Source organism: Oncorhynchus keta, chromosome 29 (genome assembly GCF_023373465.1).
Source record: "Oncorhynchus keta strain PuntledgeMale-10-30-2019 chromosome 29, Oket_V2, whole genome shotgun sequence".
Taxonomy (NCBI): Eukaryota; Metazoa; Chordata; class Actinopteri; order Salmoniformes; family Salmonidae; genus Oncorhynchus; species Oncorhynchus keta.
In genome coordinates, this window is record NC_068449.1 from 10,784,227 (window position 1) to 10,805,133 (window position 20,907).

General features: G+C 41.5%; 1 long non-coding RNA gene across 1 annotated transcript; it reads left to right on the forward strand.

Annotated features, from left to right (window-relative positions):
• Window positions 1-11,935: 11,935 nt before the first annotated feature.
• LOC118372106 (uncharacterized) lies at window positions 11,936-20,403 on the forward strand. Its single transcript, XR_004823153.1, has 3 exons — window positions 11,936-12,505; window positions 13,304-13,364; window positions 20,001-20,403. It is a non-coding gene; the product is annotated as an uncharacterized LOC118372106 (long non-coding RNA).
• Window positions 20,404-20,907: the final 504 nt, after the last annotated feature.

Consider the following 20,907-nt stretch of genomic DNA (forward strand, 5'->3'; position numbering starts at 1 on the left):
CGCACCAGGCTTCCTGTGCGTGTCCTCGATCCTGTAGCACCAGTTCCAGCACCACGCACCAGGCCTTCTGTGCGCCTCGCCTGTTCAGCACAGCCAGAGCCTTCCTTCCCTCCTGCGCTGTCGGAGTCTCCCGCCTGTTCAGCGCTATCAGAGCCTTCCTCCTCTACAGCGCTGCCGGAGCCTCCTGCCTGTTCGGAGCAGCCTGAGCTGCCAGTCTGCAGGGAGCTGTCAGTCTGTAAGGTGCTGTCAGTCTGCATGAAGCAGCCAGAGCTATCAGTCTGCAAAGAGCTGTCAGTCTGCAGGGTGCTGTCAGCCTGCATGGAGCAGTCAGAGCTGTCAGTCTGCATGACGCAGCCAGAGCTGTCAGTCTGCATGGAGCAGCCAGAGCTGTCAGTCTGCAAAGAGCTGTCAGTCTGCAAAGAGCTGCCAGTCTGCAAGGAGCTGTCAGCCTGCATGGAGCTGCCAGAGCTGTCAGTCTGCAAGGAGCTGTCAGTCTGCATAGAGCAGCTAGATCCGCCAGTCAGCCATGATCTTCTAGATCTGCCTGTCAACCAGATTCTTCCAGATCTGCCAGTCAACCAGTCTCTTCCAGATCTGCCAGTCAACCAGTCTCTTCCAGATCTGCCAGTCAACCAGAATCTTCCAGATCCGCCAGCCAGCCAGGATCTACCGGAGCCTACTACCTGCCTGAGCTTCATCTCAGTACTGGGCTTCCTCTCAGTACTGGGCTTCCTCTCAGTACTGGGCTTTCTCTCAGTACTGGGCTTCCCCTCAGTTCCGGGCTGCCCCTCAGTTCCGGGCTGCCCCTCAGTTCCAGGCTGCCCCCAGTCTCGAGCTGCCCCCAGTCCCGAGCTGCCCCTCAGCCCCGAGCTTCCCCTCAGTCCCGAGCTGCCTCAGTCCCGAGCTGTCCCTCAGTCCCGAGCTGCCCCTCAGTCCCGAGCTGCCCCTCAGTCCCGAGCCGCCCCTCAGTCCCGAGCTGTCCCTCAGTCCCGAGATGCCCCTCAGTCACGAGCTGCTCCTCAGTTCTGTGGGGTTCTGGGTGAGGACTATTAGGCCATGGTCGGCGGCGAGGGTGGATTATCCCAGGACGCGAAGGGGAGGAACTATGACTTTAATGGAGTGGGGTCCACGTCCCGAGCCGGAACCGCCACCATGGACAGACGCCCACCCGGAACCTCCCTATGGTTTTGAGGTGCGTCCGGGAGTCCGCACCTTAGGGGGGGGGGTTCTGTCACGCCTTGGTCATTGTATTTTGTGTTTACGTTATATATTTGGTCAGGCCAGGGTGTGACATGGGTTTATGTTATTGTATTTTCGTATTGGGGTTTGTAGTATTTGGGATCGCGGCTGATTAGGGGTGTTGTATAGGCTTGGCTGCCTGAGACGGTTCTCAATCAGAGTCAGGTGATTCTCGTTGTCTCTGATTGGGAACCGTATTTAGGTAGCCTGGTTTCGCTTTGTTTTCATGGGTGATTGTTCCTGTCTCTGTGTAGTTTCACCAGATAGGCTGTAATAGGTTTCACGTTCTGTTGTTTTTGTATTGAGTTATTTCATGTATCGTTCCATTTTCCTTCATTAAAGATCATGAGTAACAACCACGCTGCATTTCGGTCCGACTCTCTTTCGACAAACGAAGAACGCCGTTACATCTTCTCGTTTCGTCAGACCAGAGGACATTTCTCCAAAAAGTACGATCTTTGTCCCCGTGTGCAGTTGCAAACCGTAGTCTGGCTTTTTCATGGCGGTTTTGGAGCAGTGTCTTCTTCCTTGCTGAGCGGCCTTTCAGGTTATGTCGATATAGGACTCGTTTTACTGTGGATATAGATACTTTTGTACCCGTTTCCTCCAGCATCTTCACAAGGCTGTTGTTCTGGGAGTGATTTGCACTTTTCGTACCAAAGTACGTTCATGTCTAGGAGACAGAATGCGTCTCCTTCCTGAGCGGTATGCCGGCTGTGTGGTCCCATGGTGTTTATACTTGCGTACTATTGTTCGTACAGATGAACGTGGTACCTTCAGGCGTTTGGAAATTGCTCCCAAGAATGAACCAGACTTGTGGAGGCTACCAACTGGAATTGTGATAAGTGAAATAATCTGTCTGTAAACAATTGTTGGAAAAATTACTTGTGTCATGCACAAAGTAGATGTCCTAACCGGCTTGTTAACAAGAAATGTTTGGAGTGGTTGAAAAACTAGTTTTAATGACTCCAACTTAACTGTATGTAAACTTCTGATTTCAACTGTTCAGTTGATGAGTTATGTCAGTGATCAGTTAGTTTATTGATTTTGGTGCGGCTGCCTGGTGTGATATATATAGTTTGGCCACTGAGGTAAGAGAGAAGATTGAGCATAGTGAAGTATAGCCAGGCAGGGAGCTGTAGCACTGGAAAAGCCCGGGCAGCACTCTAAAGAGGAATAGCTGGTCCAGACAGATGCCAAACAACCCCAAACACCTTTGCTTCGCAGCTAAATTAAATTAAAACTTCTTCACTTCGCTGCAAATGAAAAATGGGAAGCACTTTAGCGAGTTTGGCCCAGATAGGGATGATGTCCTGTTGTCTAGAAACTGAGACTGATCCCTTCCCATACTGAAACACACCACACACACACACACACACACAACCTTTCTCTCTCCACAAACACACTGCCCGACCCTCTCTCCCCTCTCTTTGTCTCTCTCTGTCTGTCTCCGTCTCTCTGTCTCTCTCGATCTTTCTCTCTCTCTCACTCTCTCTGTCTCTCTGTCACTCTCTCTCTCCCTCTGGTTCTGAACATGACATTCCTGCTGGCCCTATCTCTTTGATGTGGGCTGATGTAGTGGGGTCCCATTACAGAGGCCGAGGCTGGTGAAAGTGGATCTGTCTAGGCTGTGTAAACTGGCCCTGGACCTGGCCCTGGGGTTAATCAGGAGCCCCAGCACAGTGCCTACTCTGTCCCCACCATACAGCTGTAACAAGACTCGCCAGACTTGGAGGTTAAGAAAGACTGGCACAGACACAGATTTGAAGTTGACTAGAAGAGCAGGATTGGAAGTTAAAGAAGAGAGGTCATGGGGTGTAGAGGGTGTGTTTAGAGAGTGTGTTGCTTGCGAGAGAGAAACTGACTAATCTTTTTTTAACCCCTTCCTGCACTCTGTGTTCTGATGGCTTTGAACATGTTAGGACTTGTTTACACTAGATATTTTGCTTGTTTATCTCAATGCATCATATTCCGTTTTCTGACTGTGATCAGATTATCATATGAATGCATCATTAATGTGAGTGGCAGAATGACTTGCACTTGCAAGATGATGGCCTTCAAGTCTTGTGTCCTCAGAAATATTATGTGTGTATTATATATGTGATTTGCAGTGAACTCAAGGAGATTGTCTTTTTTCTGAACTTCACTTTTAACATCCAGAAGTAGAAAAGAAGTCGACTTAACGTGTTTGTTATGAGACCTATCTGCCCCACAATTGGTTTAAATGGCCATTTGGAATATATATTAAAAAAATAATATGATATAATGAAACCATTAGGCAAGTGCACTTAGCATGGACATCATGCATGTTGACATTTAAATTGCTTTTATTTTGGCTTTATGCTTCAGTGGTGTTATGTCAAGGGAGGCATCTAGCACATAATCACATGACAATAGACCTAGAGATAAAGCTCAGCAGCAGACAGCAAATAGACCATCCCAGCCGAAACATATTATTTAGAAATAAAAAATGTCATGCCTTAGAAATGCTCATTATCACGCCTTAGAAAATGCTCATTATCATGCCTTAGAAATGCTCATTATCATGCCTTAGAAAATGCTCATTATCATGCCTTAGAAAATGCTCATTATCATGCCTTAGAAAATGCTTATTATCATGCCTTAGAAAATGCTCATTATCATGCCTTAGAAATTGCTTATTATCATGCCTTAGAAAATGCTCATTATCATGCCTTAGAAAGTGCTTATTATCATGCCTTAGAAATACTCTTAGAAAGTTTGGTGTAGATCTCCATCATCAACAGGAAATACCCAACTCCAATGAATCCAAAGAACATGTTTCAGTGTTCCATCTAGCTCTAATGGTTTCTGATTATGTAAACTGGCTTAGTTATGTCATGATAACTCGGGAACAATTGTAATTCACATTTATAACATTCCTCCTCCTGTGCTAGACGTTTTAAATAGGTGGCCAGAGTTACAAATACTCTGCGGCTTCTTAGAGCCATTGATATAAATAAATATCCGATTCTGGCAGCCGTTTCAGTTTATTTCCAAGAACCAAGGTCCCAAGCGAAGCCAAGATGATGTCAGAGTAAAATTAACAAATGCCACTAAAATGTGCGCCAACTCACATTTAAAGCAGTTTTGTGTCCTGCTAATTGTTCTCATACACTGATTAAATACACAAGCTAACTGACAAAATCTCCCTCTGCAGAATCCATTTACAGTATCTCCCTTGTAGCATCTGGGTATGGAAACAATGTTGATTTTATCCAATATGCTGCAAGACAAAGTCCATAGTGCAACACAGTACACTGCATACAAAGACAAGGTACCGATAATCTCTCACCATATTAACATAGGTGCCCTGATGACCCTAATGCCCTGATGACCCCACCTTCCGGAGACACCTGAAACCCCACCTCTTTAAGGAATACCTAGGATAGGATAAGTAATCCTTCTCACCCCCCCTAAAAGATTTAGATGCACTATTGTAAAGTGGCTGTTCCACTGGATGTCATAAGGTGAATGCACCAATTTGTAAGTCGCTCTGGATAAGAGCGTCTGCTAAATGACTTAAATGTAAATGTAAATGTAATGCCACTGAAAACATAAACAATGATGAGCCAAGGGGATATCAGGATCAGGATGCAAATAGAACGTTAGAAAGGCTACATTGTAGTTTCAAATGGGAACGTTTCTAGAACATTTCTATGTTGATTCAAAGTCTTCTCTTCTGTTGTAGAGTAAAACATGAAAACGGACTAATTGAAGGGCATGTCAAAAAAGACAAGAGGTCCGTGAAAGTTGGGACAGCTGCAGCAGACCAATTTGATAAATGACCCTCAGGTGTCGAGAGTTTCATGACCGTCTGCCATTTTGTTTTAAGTGCATTACCAGACGTGACCTGAGATACACAAGTGACTGAACCTAAAAAGCAACTTCAAGTTTTGAAAACAGCCTATGTGGTATTGACATGAGTCTTAAACATTTATTCTAGTGTCAAAATTGACTACAAAGTGTAAATAGGATAATTTTGGTGATAAAATCAGTCTCATCCAAAACTGAGATTTGGAAGATCACACAAAAAAATGGAATTTCATGGAATGAAGGGAAGCATAAAAAAATTCCTTGGTTCGGGTTTATTTCAATTGCGTCCACAGCTAGCTGGCAGCACCCAAGTAATCATCCATTTGAAGCGCAGGACACAATCATAATGCCCGTGGTCAATTTGGTTTGACATTTTATATTGCTTTAGGGCTAGTTAGGACCATCAGTTAGGACCACTCAATATACATGGGACAATATGTTTCATTGTCAATAGCTCCAAATTCCAATGACTTAAAAACCTCAAACCAAATTCAAATAGTAGAAATCCATATACAAATATTGATAGAATTTAATGAGACAACTAAAAGATGTGCAACATTAAAATATTGTCCCAATACACACAAGAGACACTCACATTAAACCACCTCCATAAGACTCTCAAAACTCTCATTTGTCTTCAGTCATGGCTGCTGCATTCAGGGCTGTCATGTACTCCCAAAATCTGAGGGGGCACAACATACTTTAGGATGGCTGGGGGGGGTGGTCTAGAGGGGTACTAGTCCCCCCGTTCGGAAATTGGAGAATTTAAACATTTTCAAAACACTTGAAACAGCTTTTTCCTGCAATCTAGAGCCATAATCATTATGCTTAATTCTATGTAAAAAAAATCGGGAATATTTTTCTGCATATCTAAGCATAGCTCTTGAGCTACAGTATCTGTATGTTGCTGACTAATGGTTCTTTTTTTAAAGAAACTAAATATGTTTCTCTGCATCTCTGTAAAGTTTGGGTAAAATATTGTAAGGAATGTGAGTGTTATTCAGTACATTTAATTATTGCTTACTTTCATAAAGTTTACCAACCTTGCCGCAGGCATGCTAGCCTAGATACAGGTAACTGCCAAAATAATGGAAACATTTGAGTAAATGAGGGATACAAAGTATATTGAAAGCAGGTGCTTCCACACATGGTTCCTGAATTAATTAAGCAATTAACATCCCATCATGCTATGGGTCATGTATAAAAATGCTGGGCAGGCCATTATTTTGGCTACCATAGCTACCATTGTCATATAGGATGACAATGCCCCATCCACAGGGCACAAGTGGTCACTGAATGGTTTTATGAGCATTAAAACGATGTAAGCCAAATGCCAAGGTGGTCTCAGTCACCGGAGCTCAACCCAATTAACTTCTTATGGAGGAGTGTACCTGTGGCGGGATTAGAGCAGCGGAAATTTAGAGCGCCACCTATAGTTTTTGGTAAAACTCAAACTTTCATTAAAACACACATGCAAGGTACTGAATTAAAGCTACACTCGTTGTGAATCTAGCCACCAAGTCAGATTTGTAAAATGCTTTTCGGCGAAAGCATGAGAAGCTATTATCTGACAGCATGCACCCCCCAGAATAGCAGATCGTTACCTAAACAACAGATTTTGCGGTAGCCGGCGCTACCCAAAACACAGAAATAAAATATAAAACATTCATTACCTTTGACGAGATTCTGGAGTGGCGCCTGAGACAGCATTATTTTAGTTCCAGACCACTATGTCAAGGTGCATTGAAGTTGTTCTGGTTTATGGTGGCCCAATGACCTATTAAGACACTGTATGTTAATGTTTACTTTACTTTGGCAGTTACTTGTAGTTAGACAAGGTTGCTACTCTAACGTGATTGATAGCCTGAAATTGCTTCTTGGTAGGTAATTATTAAGTTGGGAGATTCAGAACCTATAGTGCATTTGGAAAGTAATCAGACCCCTTCACCTTTTCCACATTTTCTCCTCATTAATCTACACACAATACCCCATAATGCAAAGCAAAAAGCAGGTTTTTAGAAATGTTTGCAAATGTAAAAATACAAAAATGAAATACTATATTTACATAATTATTCAGACCCTTTAGTCAGTACTTTATTGAAGCACCTTTGGCAGTGATTACAGCCTCGAGTCTTCCTGGATATAATGCTACAAGCTTGGCACACCTGTATTTGGAGAGTTTCTCATACTCTTCTCTGCAGATCCTCTCAAGCTCTGTCAGGTTGGTTGCGGAGCGTCGCTGCACAGCTAGTTTAAGGTCTCTCCAGAGATGTTCGATCAGGTTCAAGTCCGGGCTCTGGCTGGGCCACTCAAGGACATTCAGAGACGAGTCCCGATTCCACACTTGCGTTGTGCTTAGGGTCATTGTCCTGTTGGAAGGTGAACCTTTGCCACAGTTTGATGTCCTGAGCGTTCTAGAGCAGGTTTTCATCAAGGATCTCTCTGTACTTTGCTCCGTTCATCTTTCCCTCGATCCTGTCTAGTCTTCCAGTCACTGCTGCTGAAAAATGGTATTGGGCAGGTGATGAGCGGTGCCTGGTTTCCTCCAGATGTGTTGCTTGGCTTTCAGGCCAAAGAGTTAAGTCTTGATTTTATCAGACCAGAGAGTCTTGGTTCTCATGGTCTGAAAGTCCTTTAGGTAACCTTTGGCAAACTCCAAGAGGGCTGTCATGTGCCTTTTATTGTGAAGTGGTTTCTGTCTGGCCACTCTACCATAATGAACTTATTGGTGGAGTGCTGCAGAGATGGTTGTCCTTCTGGAATGTTCTCCTATCTCCACAGAGGAACTCTGGAGAGAACTCTGGACACCTCCCAGACCAAGGTCCTACTTCCCCGATTGCTCAGTTTGGCCGGGCGGCCAGCTCCAGGATGAGTCTTGGTGGTTCCAAACTTCTTCCATTTAAGAATGATGGAGGCCACCGTGTTCTTGGGCACTTTCAATGTGGCAGAAATGTTTTAGTACCCTTCCCCAGATCTGTGCCTCGACACAATCTTGCCTCTGAGCTCTATGTACAATTCCTTCAACCTCATGGCTTGGTTTTTGGTTTTACATGCACTGTCAACTGTGGGACCTTACATAGACAGATGTGTGCCTTTCCAAATCATTTCCAATCAATTAAATTTACCACAGGTGGACTCCAATCAAGTTGTATAAACCTCTCAAGGAAGATCAATGGAAACAGGATGCACCTGAGCTCAATTTCGAGTCTCATAGCAAAGGGTCTGAATACTTGTGTAAATAAGGTATTTCTGTTTTGTATTTTCATAAAATTGCAAACATTTCTAAAAACCTGTTTTCACTTCATTATGTCATTATTGTAACGGCGTTCTTCGTTTGTCGAAAGAGCGTCGGACCGAAATGCAGCGTGGTTGTTACTCATGATCTTTAATGAAGGATTGCGATACATGAACATAACTTATACAAATACAAAAACAACAAAACGGAACGTGAAACCTAATTACAGCCTATCTGGTGAAACTACACAGAGACAGGAACAATCACCCACGAAATACAAAGCAAAACCCAGGCTACCTAAATACGGTTCCCAATCAGAGACAACGAGAATCACCTGACTCTGATTGAGAACCGCCTCAGGCAGCCAAGCCCATACAACACCCCTACTCAGCCGCAATCCCAATAATACAAAAACCCCAATAGGAAATACAACAACATAAACCCATGTCACACCCTGGCCTGACCAAATAATTAACGAAAACACAAAATACTAAGACCAAGGCGTGACAATTATGGGGTTTTGTGTGTAGATTGATGAGGATTTTTTTATTTATATAATCCATGTTGGAGTAAGGTTGTAATGTAACAAAATGTGGGAAAATTAAGGCGTCTGAATACTTTCTGAATGAACTGTGTTTGGGATAGCTAATGCCAACTTCAGAAAAATACTTTGTGGCTAGTATAATTACAGAGAAGCAACAAAAACAATTTGATTAAATGTTTTATCTGAAGGACTTGTGCCCCTGTGCCCCTGTGCCCCCTATGGGCTTGATGCATGTCTGCATTTCTGAATGATCAAGATGAAAACTAGGCCAAAGCAGGAAGTTCAGCACCCCTTTAAGTGGTCCAGCATGCTCTTTGTTTGTTTTACTGTATACATGTGATGCCCCTTAAATTGATTCAGTTGCACAGTGTGTTTTGGCCTGTCGCTCCTTGGGGACCTCCTTCATTTGTGTCCTTTTTTTATCAAGATGTTTGAATATTAACAAGGGCCATTTCTCCGGTCATAACGAGCAGCAATAATATATCCACACATCTGCACATTTCCATATTACTCTGTAATTCTGGTTTCATGCTGCTCTCCTCTCTTAATTTTACACGCGTGCCATGAGATCACTCATTAGCATATGCATTAAAGGTCCTCTGTGTGGAATGTCTCCCCTTTCTGTATTCAGATGTATGTTTACTGATCATTTGCATAGAGTGTAAACAACATTAGCGCGATGGTCTGTTGTTCTGGATTGGGTTGATAGTACATGTGGTGGATGACAGGCACTGAAGACTGAGATGTTTATCTCTCCCAGTGAGGTAGTGCCATGCTATTTTCACCACTGGTAACTTAACAGCTTGATGCTTGCACTCTGAGAGACAGAATGCCCTATCTTTGATGAGAACCAAATCCCTGACAGGTGCTTAAACAGTGCAGTTAATATGCACTGAATGTATCCCTGCAGCACCAAACCTAAATATTTATCTTAACCGATAAAGGGAATTACTTCTTGATTGCTTGGAGGAACACTGATGCATCTGGTAGATACTGTGCAGCTTTTGGAAAAAAGTAATCCGTTTGGGATTTTTATTTTTGGCCGAACCTTAGCTGGGAGCAATGAATAATCATCTACAGTGGTTCTTATCATGCTTGGCAACATTTGTTCTCCTACAAGCCCAAATGTGTCTTACAATACACAGACCTGCGAGGATTAGATATGCAACAGCTGCTTCTGCATGAACAGAACTCTCTAGCATGCCCACACAAATGTGGAGCTCATGTGTAAACGCAGACAGTGTAGAGTTGTATTTCTATGGTGCTGAAACGTTGACCTATTTACCTTACCTCCAAGGATTACAGTGTGCCAATGGCTTGTCTTGGCAATGTCCCTCAGAAGAACCGACATTCACATTGAATCCCCACACTCGGCATTTGCTGAAAACACCGTACGTTTCTGTTTTACATTAAACAGTGACATTGGTATGTATGATCAGCCTATAGCTGCTGACCTGGGTTCTCATACTCCAGACACGGGGCATCTCCTGGTAAAAAATGGTCCTCATTTCAGTAGACACAGGACTGTGTCCGCTCCTCTGGATCTTGGGCCCTATTTCATTTCATGGTGCATCGCCCCTGTGTGTGATTATGCTGCAGTTTCAGGTGCAGAGGAGGGAAATGTTTTGTGAAACTGATGTCCCTGTCAGGGATGCGTGGCTCTCCCTTCTCCGTTGTGGAGACAGTCACCCGACTGGTGAATTACCATTCCGATGTGAGGAGAGTAGCACCCTGCCCCCGCCCCCACCCTTCGAACCCCCCTCCCCCACCTCGCCACTCCAGGCAGCGAATGAAAGAGCTGGCTGGATGTTACTAAGAAGCCACGCTCCTGGCGTCATTTACATTGGTTGAAAGGGAATCAGATGGTTTAGCACCTCGGCAGTGGTGGTTAATGGCAGCATCGGTAGCGTCATCCCACTCCCACACTGCTGAACGCAGATGTCATCTGATCGCGGGGAAATAGAGATCACCACATAGGAAGGTGTTGATTGCTGTCACACAACTTAAGAAAATGCTGATAGAAATGTCAAAACAGTCTTTTCTGTCTCAAATTGTTCCTGTAAGCCCAAAAAAAGAGCAAGCTTTCAAAAAATGATGACATCATTGTTTTTTGGAGCTATTTGTATGTGCACTATGTCATCACACACGCCCTTTTATCTGCAACAATGTGATGGAAACACATCTCTGGTGGGAAAATGCGCAAATTGTTTTTCAGCAGATTTTTGAACATACCCAAATGTGAAAATCTATCGCCAATTGGATGGAAACCGAGCTAGAGATGTCTGCAATTGTTTACAACCTCTGTGTGGAAAGTCTCTTGGCACTATAAAGCACAGACAGGTGTGATAGAATACTGTGGTGTTATCATCATTAGCAGTTGTTTTTGGTACTACTGTGTACCAACACACATCAGAGAAACTAAGCTCTGTAAAGTGACCTACGCTCCATTGCAGTAGGAGGAGAGAAGAGAAAGAAGAGAGAGAGAGAGAGAGAGAGTGAGAGACAGAGAGAGAGACTGACCCTGCATGCCTGTGTGAGTACTGTATGTCTTGGCAGGGTGTCTTGGAGCGTGGGGATTCACCTCTGGGTGTACAGGTCTAGAATAGACCATAGACCGCAGGTGGTGCTTAATACACTGGAATCTTTTATGGCATCAGGGACATCTGAATCTCCTGATTCTCCTTGATTACCTGATTCTCCCACTAACAGAGCCACTGAATTAAATGCTCCATCAATTGTTCAGGGGTATATCACTTTGTTGCTGTGCAAGGCTTTTACTCAAAGTTTACAGCACATCGTTTACAGCACATACTCCTGAGACTTTGCTGTCAAACTTTAAACTAATTTTCAATATCTCTCTCTCTTCTCTTTCTCTCTCCTCTCTTCTCTCTCTCTCATCTTTCTTTTCTCATCCTCTTTCTCTCTCTGATGACAATAACAGTTTGTCTGCTGTGTTAATGAATAGGGTCTTGGATTACGAATAGGGTCTTGGACCTACGAGGAGATTTCTACTAACTTGTTCCTGTCAGAGTCGTCCAATGTAAGGTCATCAAACAGATCAGGAGATCTGCTTAATCCGAGCACCAGGTCGAACCGGATCGATCCCCTTGGTGCAAAACAATGAGTGCCTTTATTCTCCAGTCCTAGCAACAGATATACAATGCAAGGAAGCAAAAGGAGCTGAGAAGCTGTTCGGAGACCTCGGCTGTTTCTGTTGGAATAATGTGGAATCTAATGTCGTACGACAAGCCGGTTTTATCTGGCCTGCATTAAAACAAGACGCTCGGAGCCATACAGAAGAAAAAATGCAAATCTGTGCTAATTGCTAAAGAGAAAAGGAGACGAGGGCCAGTTAATCAAGAAAGCTGCTTAAAGCAATGCCAAAATAACTCCACACCTCCTGACCTGAACAAACTGAGCACGCCACTATGCAACTGGCTTTCCACAGAAACTCAGCTGGGCTTTAAGGATTGCTCTTAAGCCTGACATGTTTGGCAGCAATACAACTTAAATGTGACAACACTCATTTTAGAGATCTGCTTGCATTCATATACGGAGGGTGGTGCGGACGGACCAGTACATCACTGGGGCCGAGCTCCCAGCCATCGAAGACATCTATGCCAGGCAGTGTCTGAGGAAGGCCCCAAAAATTGGTAAGTACATTGGACCAACCACTCCGAGACAGCTTTTATCTCCAAGCAGTAAAGCCTGCTGAATAGCTAATCAATGGATACCCACCACGGACTACTGTACATATATATATACACTCACTCGATCTGTACTGACTATCTGTACTGACTTTATCTGTACTGACTCTATCTGCACTGACTCTATGCACATTCATAGGTCTCTATCCACGCACTCACACAGACTTACACTGTCAGTCTCACACACACACTTACACTGTCAGTCTCACACACACACACACACACACACACACACACACACACACACACACACACACACACACACACACACACACACACACACACACACACACACACACACACACACACACACACACACACACACACACACACACACACAAACACACACACACACACACACATATTGATGCCACGCACACTTGCACACTTGCACATTCACACACAATCAGACGTAAACACACTCTCCCCATTTACGATGCCACTGCTATTTATGGTTATTTATGCTGCTGCCCACTCACTTTTTATCACTTTTATTTCTCATGTGTTACAATATTTTATCTGACCTAGTGTTGTTTCTGTGCTTTATTTTTTAAGACACCATTTATTTTGCCGTACCTTTCTTATTGAACTCTGCATTGCTTGTATGGATCCATTTTGCTGGATGGTTTACACCACCTGGATGGTTTGTTGTATTCTGTGCATGTGACATGTACACTTTGATTTGATATCCTTTTCTGTGTTCTGTGTTCTGTGTTCTGTGTTCTCTTTCATTTGGATCTGAAGGAGAAGGGAAGTCCCACAGGGAGACATTTCTGAGTTGTCTGAAGAACGCTGCACATCTCTGGTAAGTTAATTGGACATTTACCATCCCAGAGATCCCATATGATGTGTATAGGCATTGATTAGCAGCTGGCAGCACACACGCGATACCAGCACCCCAGGGTTTAGTCCACTTGTCGTGAAAAATATGGACTGCAAAATTTTTTAAAAAATACATGCAGATTGATAAATACAATGAACAAGATATACATTTAGCTACGTCACAATCTACAACTGCTGCTTATAGAGACTATAGAGTAAAAATCCTTCTGGCTAAGTGTCTGTGCTCTTTGTGTTCAACAATGGGGGACGGTAACACACAGGAACACCTTTTCAAAAATGTCAGGCGAAGGGTTTTCAGAAAATACCCCCTCTCCCAATCAATAAAGCTACCTTTGACAATGGTGCATATTGTCGCCGTGACATTTAGTCACCCTTCTGTTTCTCACCGAGCGACACGCTGAAGAGGAATACAACAAGGAGATTTAATATGTGATCGATAGGTACACTCGAATGATACATTTGCTCGCATAATGAATGCTGATGGATGAAAACAAACACCTAGCTTCATGGGAAATTTGTATTCTGGACAGTGTTTCCCTCATAGCTGTATGGATGATGTTTCATTACTGTTTTCTGCTCCATTCTTTTCTCTATACAATCAAAAAAAGAATACACTGTACACATGATTGAATCAAGGATATAACATCACCCCCGACCCCCTGTGTATTTAGGATGAGCAATATGTGTGCATGTATTGTTATGTATGTGTGGATGTTTTATATGATTATATGTGTATATGCTGTTTTATATGATTACATGTGTATACACTGTTTTATATGATTACATGTGTATACACTGTTTTATAAGATTACATGTGTATACACTGTTTTTATATGATTACATGTGTATACACTGTTTTATATGATTACATGTGTATACACTGTTTTATATGATTACATGTGTATACACTGTTTTATATGATTACATGTGTATACACTGTTTTAGATGATTACATGTGTATACACTGTTTTATATGATTACATGTGTATACACTGTTTTTATATGATTACATGTGTATACACTGTTTTATATGATTACATGTGTATACACTGTTTTATATGATTACGTGTGTATACACTGTTTTATATGATTACATGTGTATACACTGTTTTATATGATTACATGTGTATACACTGTTTTATATGATTACATGTGTATACACTGGTTTATATGATTACATGTGTGTATACTGTTTTATATGATTACATGTGTATACACTGTTTTATATGATTACATGTGTATACACTGTTTTATATGATTACATGTGTATACACTGTTTTATATGATTACATGTGTATACACTGTTTTATATGATTACATGTGTATACACTGTTTTATATGATTACATGTGTATACACTGTTTTATATGATTACATGTGTATACACTGTTTTATATGATTACATGTGTATACACTGTTTTATATGATTACATGTGTATACACTGTTTTATATGATTACATGTATATACACTGTTTTATATGATTATGTATACACTGTTTTATATGATTACATGTGTATACACTGTTTTATATGATTACATGTGTATACACTGTTTTATATGATTACATGTGTATACACTGTTTTATATGATTACATGTGTATACACTGTTTTATATGATTACATGTATATACACTGTTTTATATGATTACATGTGTATACACTGTTTTATATGATTACATGTGTATACACTGTTTTATATGATTACATGTGTATACACTGTTTTATATGATTACATGTATATACACTGTTTTATATGATTACATGTGTATACACTGTTTTATATGATTACATGTGTATACACTGTTTTATATGATTACATGTGTATACACTGTTTTATATGATTACATGTGTATACACTGTTTTATATGATTACATGTGTACACTGTTTTATATGATTACATGTGTATACACTGTTTTATATGATTACATGTATATACACTGTTTTATATGATTACATGTGTATACACTGTTTTAGATGATTACATGTATATACACTGTTTTATATGATTACATGTGTATACACTGTTTTATATGATTACATGTGTATACACTGTTTTATATGATTACATGTGTATACACTGTTTTATATGATTACATGTGTATACACTGTTTTATATGATTACATGTGTATACACTGTTTTATATGATTACATGTGTATACACTGTTTTATATGATTACATGTGTATACACTGTTTTATATGATTACATGTGTACACTGTTTTATATGATTACATGTGTATACACTGTTTTATATGATTACATGTGTATACACTGTTTTATATGATTACATGTGTATACACTGTTTTATATGATTACATGTGTGTATACTGTTTTATATGATTACATGTGTATACACTGTTTTTATATGATTACATGTGTATACACTGTTTTATATGATTACATGTGTATACACTGTTTTATATGATTACATGTGTATACACTGTTTTATATGATTACATGTGTATACACTGTTTTTATATGATTACATGTATATACACTGTTTTATATGATTACATGTATATACACTGTTTTATATGATTACATGTGTATACACTGTTTTTATATGATTACATGTATATACACTGTTTTATATGATTACATGTATATACACTGTTTTATATGATTACATGTATATTATTATTATTATTATTATTATTATTATATACACTGTTTTATATGATTACATGTGTATACACTGTTTTTATATGATTACATGTATATACACTGTTTTATATGATTACATGTGTATACACTGTTTTTATATGATTACATGTGTATACACTGTTTTTATATAATTACAATGTTTTTCCAGGCAGCCTATATGTGGGATCTGTTCATGGTTTGGTTGACAATATTTGTTATGTATATGTAAGTGCTGTACTGCAAATGAGGTTGGTTTCAAGCACAGCCTGTCTGTGTGGACTACGGCTTGTCTGTTATATATTTTTTGTGTCTATATAGTCTGTCTTGACTTGTGTGTATGTAATATGAATGTGGCGTGTGTCTGCATTGAGTGCGTACACAATCTTTGTTGCGATCTGTGTTTGTTGTTTGTATCAATACACTGCTATTCTGCAGTCTGGTCCTTTCCCATTGTCAGTTGTAGTCAAGGCTTGTGTCTGGGCCAGCTTAGAGCAGCCCTTGTGACTGACATCTCTAAAGCCTGGTGTTTAGACATCTCTCCCTGTGTTTCTCTTTTGATCAGCGTCTGCCATTCTTACTGATTTTCCAAATCACTGGTGCTTGTCAAAGAATTAATTACCTGGATCGGTGCTCGACTGACTCCAAGCACCAGCTGCGGGTTCACCGGAGAGCACCTCGGCATTCTCCCAGCATTCCCGGCTAATCACCCACAATCCATTTCAAAGTCAACCTGATTGGCCCAGCTACTCGGAGAATAATGTGGAATTAGGCTGCATCCCGACAGTAACAGTTTTAGATTTGCATACTGGCAGTGTACAGCAGATTACCTTCACTGCTCGCCGCTCGGCATGGTGGGAGGTGAATATTAGCATCAGCGCCAGTGTTAATGACAGTTGCCTCGTACAGCTTATTAGATAAGTAATGATGTAAAGCATTCTGCTGAGCGCATATCCTCTCTGCGTTATTATTTAATCTGCTCCACAATGTGTTCATTACGGGCCGGAGATGGAAATCCAGAGGCATGGCTTCTCAAAAAGAGGAGAAATAGAGTGGTTTTAATGGGGGAAAAGGTGTCCTTTAATGAACAGTGGACACCGGGGCTCTCTCTGTGAAGAAGAAATAAAATGTCCTTGACGTTTACCTGTAACAAAGCTTCCGCCAAATCCTGACTCTGCCATAACCATGATGCAACAGGAAACAGGATTCGTCAGACCAGGCAATGTTTTTCCATTCCTCAGTTGTCCAGTGTTGGTGATCACATGCCCACTGGAGCTGCTTCTTGTTGTTTTTAGCTGATAGGAGTGGAACCCGGTGTGGACGTCTGCTGCAATAGCCAATCTGTGACAAGGATTGATGAGTTGTGCGTTCCGAGATGCCATTCTACACACCGCTGTTGTAATGCGCCATTATTTATCTGTTTGTGGCCTGTTTGTGGCTTGCACAATTCTTGCCATTCTCCTTCAACCTCTCTCATCAACGAGCTTACTTCTCTCAGGACCGCCTCTGACTGGATGTTTATTTGCTTGTCACACCATTCTTGGGAAACCATAGACACCGTCGTGTATGAAAAGCCCAGGAGGGCGGACGATTCTGAGGTACTGGATCCGGAATGCCTGGCACCAACTATCATACCATTTTCAAAGTTGCTCGGGTCACTTGATTTTCCCATTCCCATCCCATTAAATCGAACAGTAACTGAATGCCTCGATGCCTGTCTGTCTGCTTTACATATCAATCCACGGCCACATGACTCACTGTCTGTAGGAGCGATCCATTTTGGTGAACGGGGTGGTGTACCCAACAAACTGTCCGGTGACGGTATGTCACATCAACACAGACACACAGAGAGAAATACGGTAAACGTAATTATAGAGTATTTTCTCCTTTGTTGTCCTTTTGCTTCTGCTAAAAATACCTCCAATTGGCTGCAGTGTTACATCACCCCCCCCATCTCCAAGCACTAACTGACCTCTGTATCACAGACACACTGTGAAGAGAGCACCAGAGAGCAGAGCAGACAGTGATAGAAACAGGCTGACAATACCAATCCCAAACACAGCCCAGTATAGGTAAATATAGACACATTCTGTCATAGAACACTGTCTACATCACAGATAGTGTAGGACAGCGCTGACGGACCATGGACACTTTACTGTTTGTAACAGTAGACAATTTGTTTCATATATCTCTGCGAAGTCGAACCACAGCAGACTCACCTCAGCAGAGTTACCGTCTGGTCCGCCAAGAGCTCTCACACATTTATGATCATACAGCTATTCACGCACGCATGCACGCTGGACACACACACACACACACACACACACACACACACACACACACACACACACACACACACACACACACACACACACACACACACACACACACACACACACACACACACACACACACACACACACACACACACACACACACACACACACGCAGAGAAAGAGGGTGTCCAACAGTGCAGCTCACAGTCAGACCACAGCGCATAGACAGCTTGTACCCTGTTGTCCCCGCAACCCTGACCCAGATAACCCAGTTAGTATCAGACACCAACACTCCTGAGACATCATAAAACCACTCGAACAGAATGACAGGTTTCCTGCAGTATATCACTATGTTATACAGTACATGGCTCTACACAGTTCACTCACTGGGAGTCATTGCATTGTTTTTCCCCCTTAGCCTTCAGCAAAATGTTAAATGGCAGTCGTTCTATTTTATCAAGTTGTCATTCAGGTGTTTTTTTTAAGGCTGTCCGACTTCACATGGGCAGTATTCCAAGAATAGAATGTGTGAGAACTTCATTGTATAATACCTCAGAGAGTTGAAGCACCGTTCTCTGGATGACAGCAAATTGGTTTCACATTTCAACAAGGACGGTTTTCTTGATAGATGATATATGAAATAAACATGTATTATTTACTATCCGTTAGAGTGGGGGCCTCCAAAAATTGCATGAGGTGAAATGGGGTTCACAGTGACATATATCAAAATAGTGTGATCGGTGACATCTTTAAAGTCATTGGATGAAAGACTTTATGATTTACATGTTATATTATCAGAATAAGTGGGGCCTTATCATTAGTTTCCTGATTCTTTACTGGTGTATTGATTTATACCATGACATTGTTGAATATTCGTTTCTGATAGGCTTGAATGGCATTCTAGAGTGTCCATTATTTCCCATTAATGCACAGTATATCAGCATGGTAGAATTCAATGGCTATAGAGGGTTGCCAGTCAAGGTGTGATGCCTCCTGGCGGCCATGTTGGAAGATCACTGCATCAATTCTTTCAACAACAACAGCTGTGGCTACCCCAAGTACATTAAAACAGTGCCTAAAACTAGTTTATTCATCAAGACGGTCAATTTCTGTGCAGTATTTGGCTGCTCTAACAAGGCAGGAAAGACAACAGAATTTTACTTTTTTAAATGTATTTTTTACAGATTACCCACAATCATGAAACACCACTTAGATAAGACTCAAGAACTGTCAGAAAAGTGAAGAAGCAATTTCTCACGTCAAGACCTGAACCCACTGGTTTCCAGTTTAGCTTAGCTATTATGCTAACAGGTGTTAACAACAAGACTAAGTTAGCCAACATTAGCTAGCTTGATAGCTTGTAGTCAAGCTATTACCATGTCCCTTACATAGGCAGCGCGTGAGTTTCAAGCATTGGGGAAGCGGATTTCTCATCATAAAAATGCACCTTTACAACAAAGGATTGCATGCATCTATCGCTGTATTTGCAGACTAATGAAAGATGACTATTCCTAATGTGATGAGCAGATTGTGTTGACTATTGGTTGTTACAGACCAACAGTAGATGCAATCTTTTATAAGACACTGAATGAAGTAAACTCAACCGAACAGTCAGGAGCCCTGATGGAATAGGTGAGCTGAAGAAGTGATATTCTAACATCAGGTGTACTCTACATGTAGGTTCTCCGGCTGACCTCGATCAAGACACCCATGTCGACTGGATTCCTACTGTGAAGATGAGCAATGCTGCATTAGTTTCTCCTTCACTATATTTTCCTTTTTCAGATATGAAAGGAGACATCCCTCAGTTATACAAGATGGTTGACATATGCTGTGCTTTGGTCAATCTGAATCATTATGTTGTGCCATTTGAGTAGAGAGCACTTTCACCTTGTTGTCATGACAAAGGTACCCCCTTAAATCATATGAATATATAAAATGTAATTTGGAAAAACATGTCAAATCCTGTTGTTTATTGTAAACAGACTATACTTCAGTAATAGGCTATATTGTTGTATGGGTGAAATTAAAAGTGTTTTGTGTGTCATCTCTGCTTTGCCTTGCCCCATTGAATAAAATGTATTTCTTACAGCCAAACTATGATTTATTTGACAATTTAAACACATTTAGCATAGACAATGTCATTGTTGTGGTAGTCTAAGTCTAGTGTAATGATTAGTTTCATATACAATGTTTACTGGTATAGTTTTTAAATTGAGAACATATAGCTCAACAATATGTTAAAACAATATGCACAATTTCAAAGGGTGAGTTGCAAATGCCCATAAGGCAAATGCCATTATACTGCAGACGGAGCGGGTCGAGAATTTCAAGTTCCTTGGTGTCACCAACAAACTATCATGTTCCAAACACCAAGACATTCGTGAAGAGGGCACGACAAAACCTTTTCCCCCTCAGGAGACTGAAAAGATTTGGCATGGGTCCCAAGATCCTCAAAAGGTTCTACAGCTGCACCATCGAGAGCATCCTGACCGGTTGCATCACCGCCTGGCATGGCAACTGCTTGGCATCTGACCGTAAGCTGCTACAGAGGGTAGTGTGAACGGCCCAGTACATCACTGGGGCC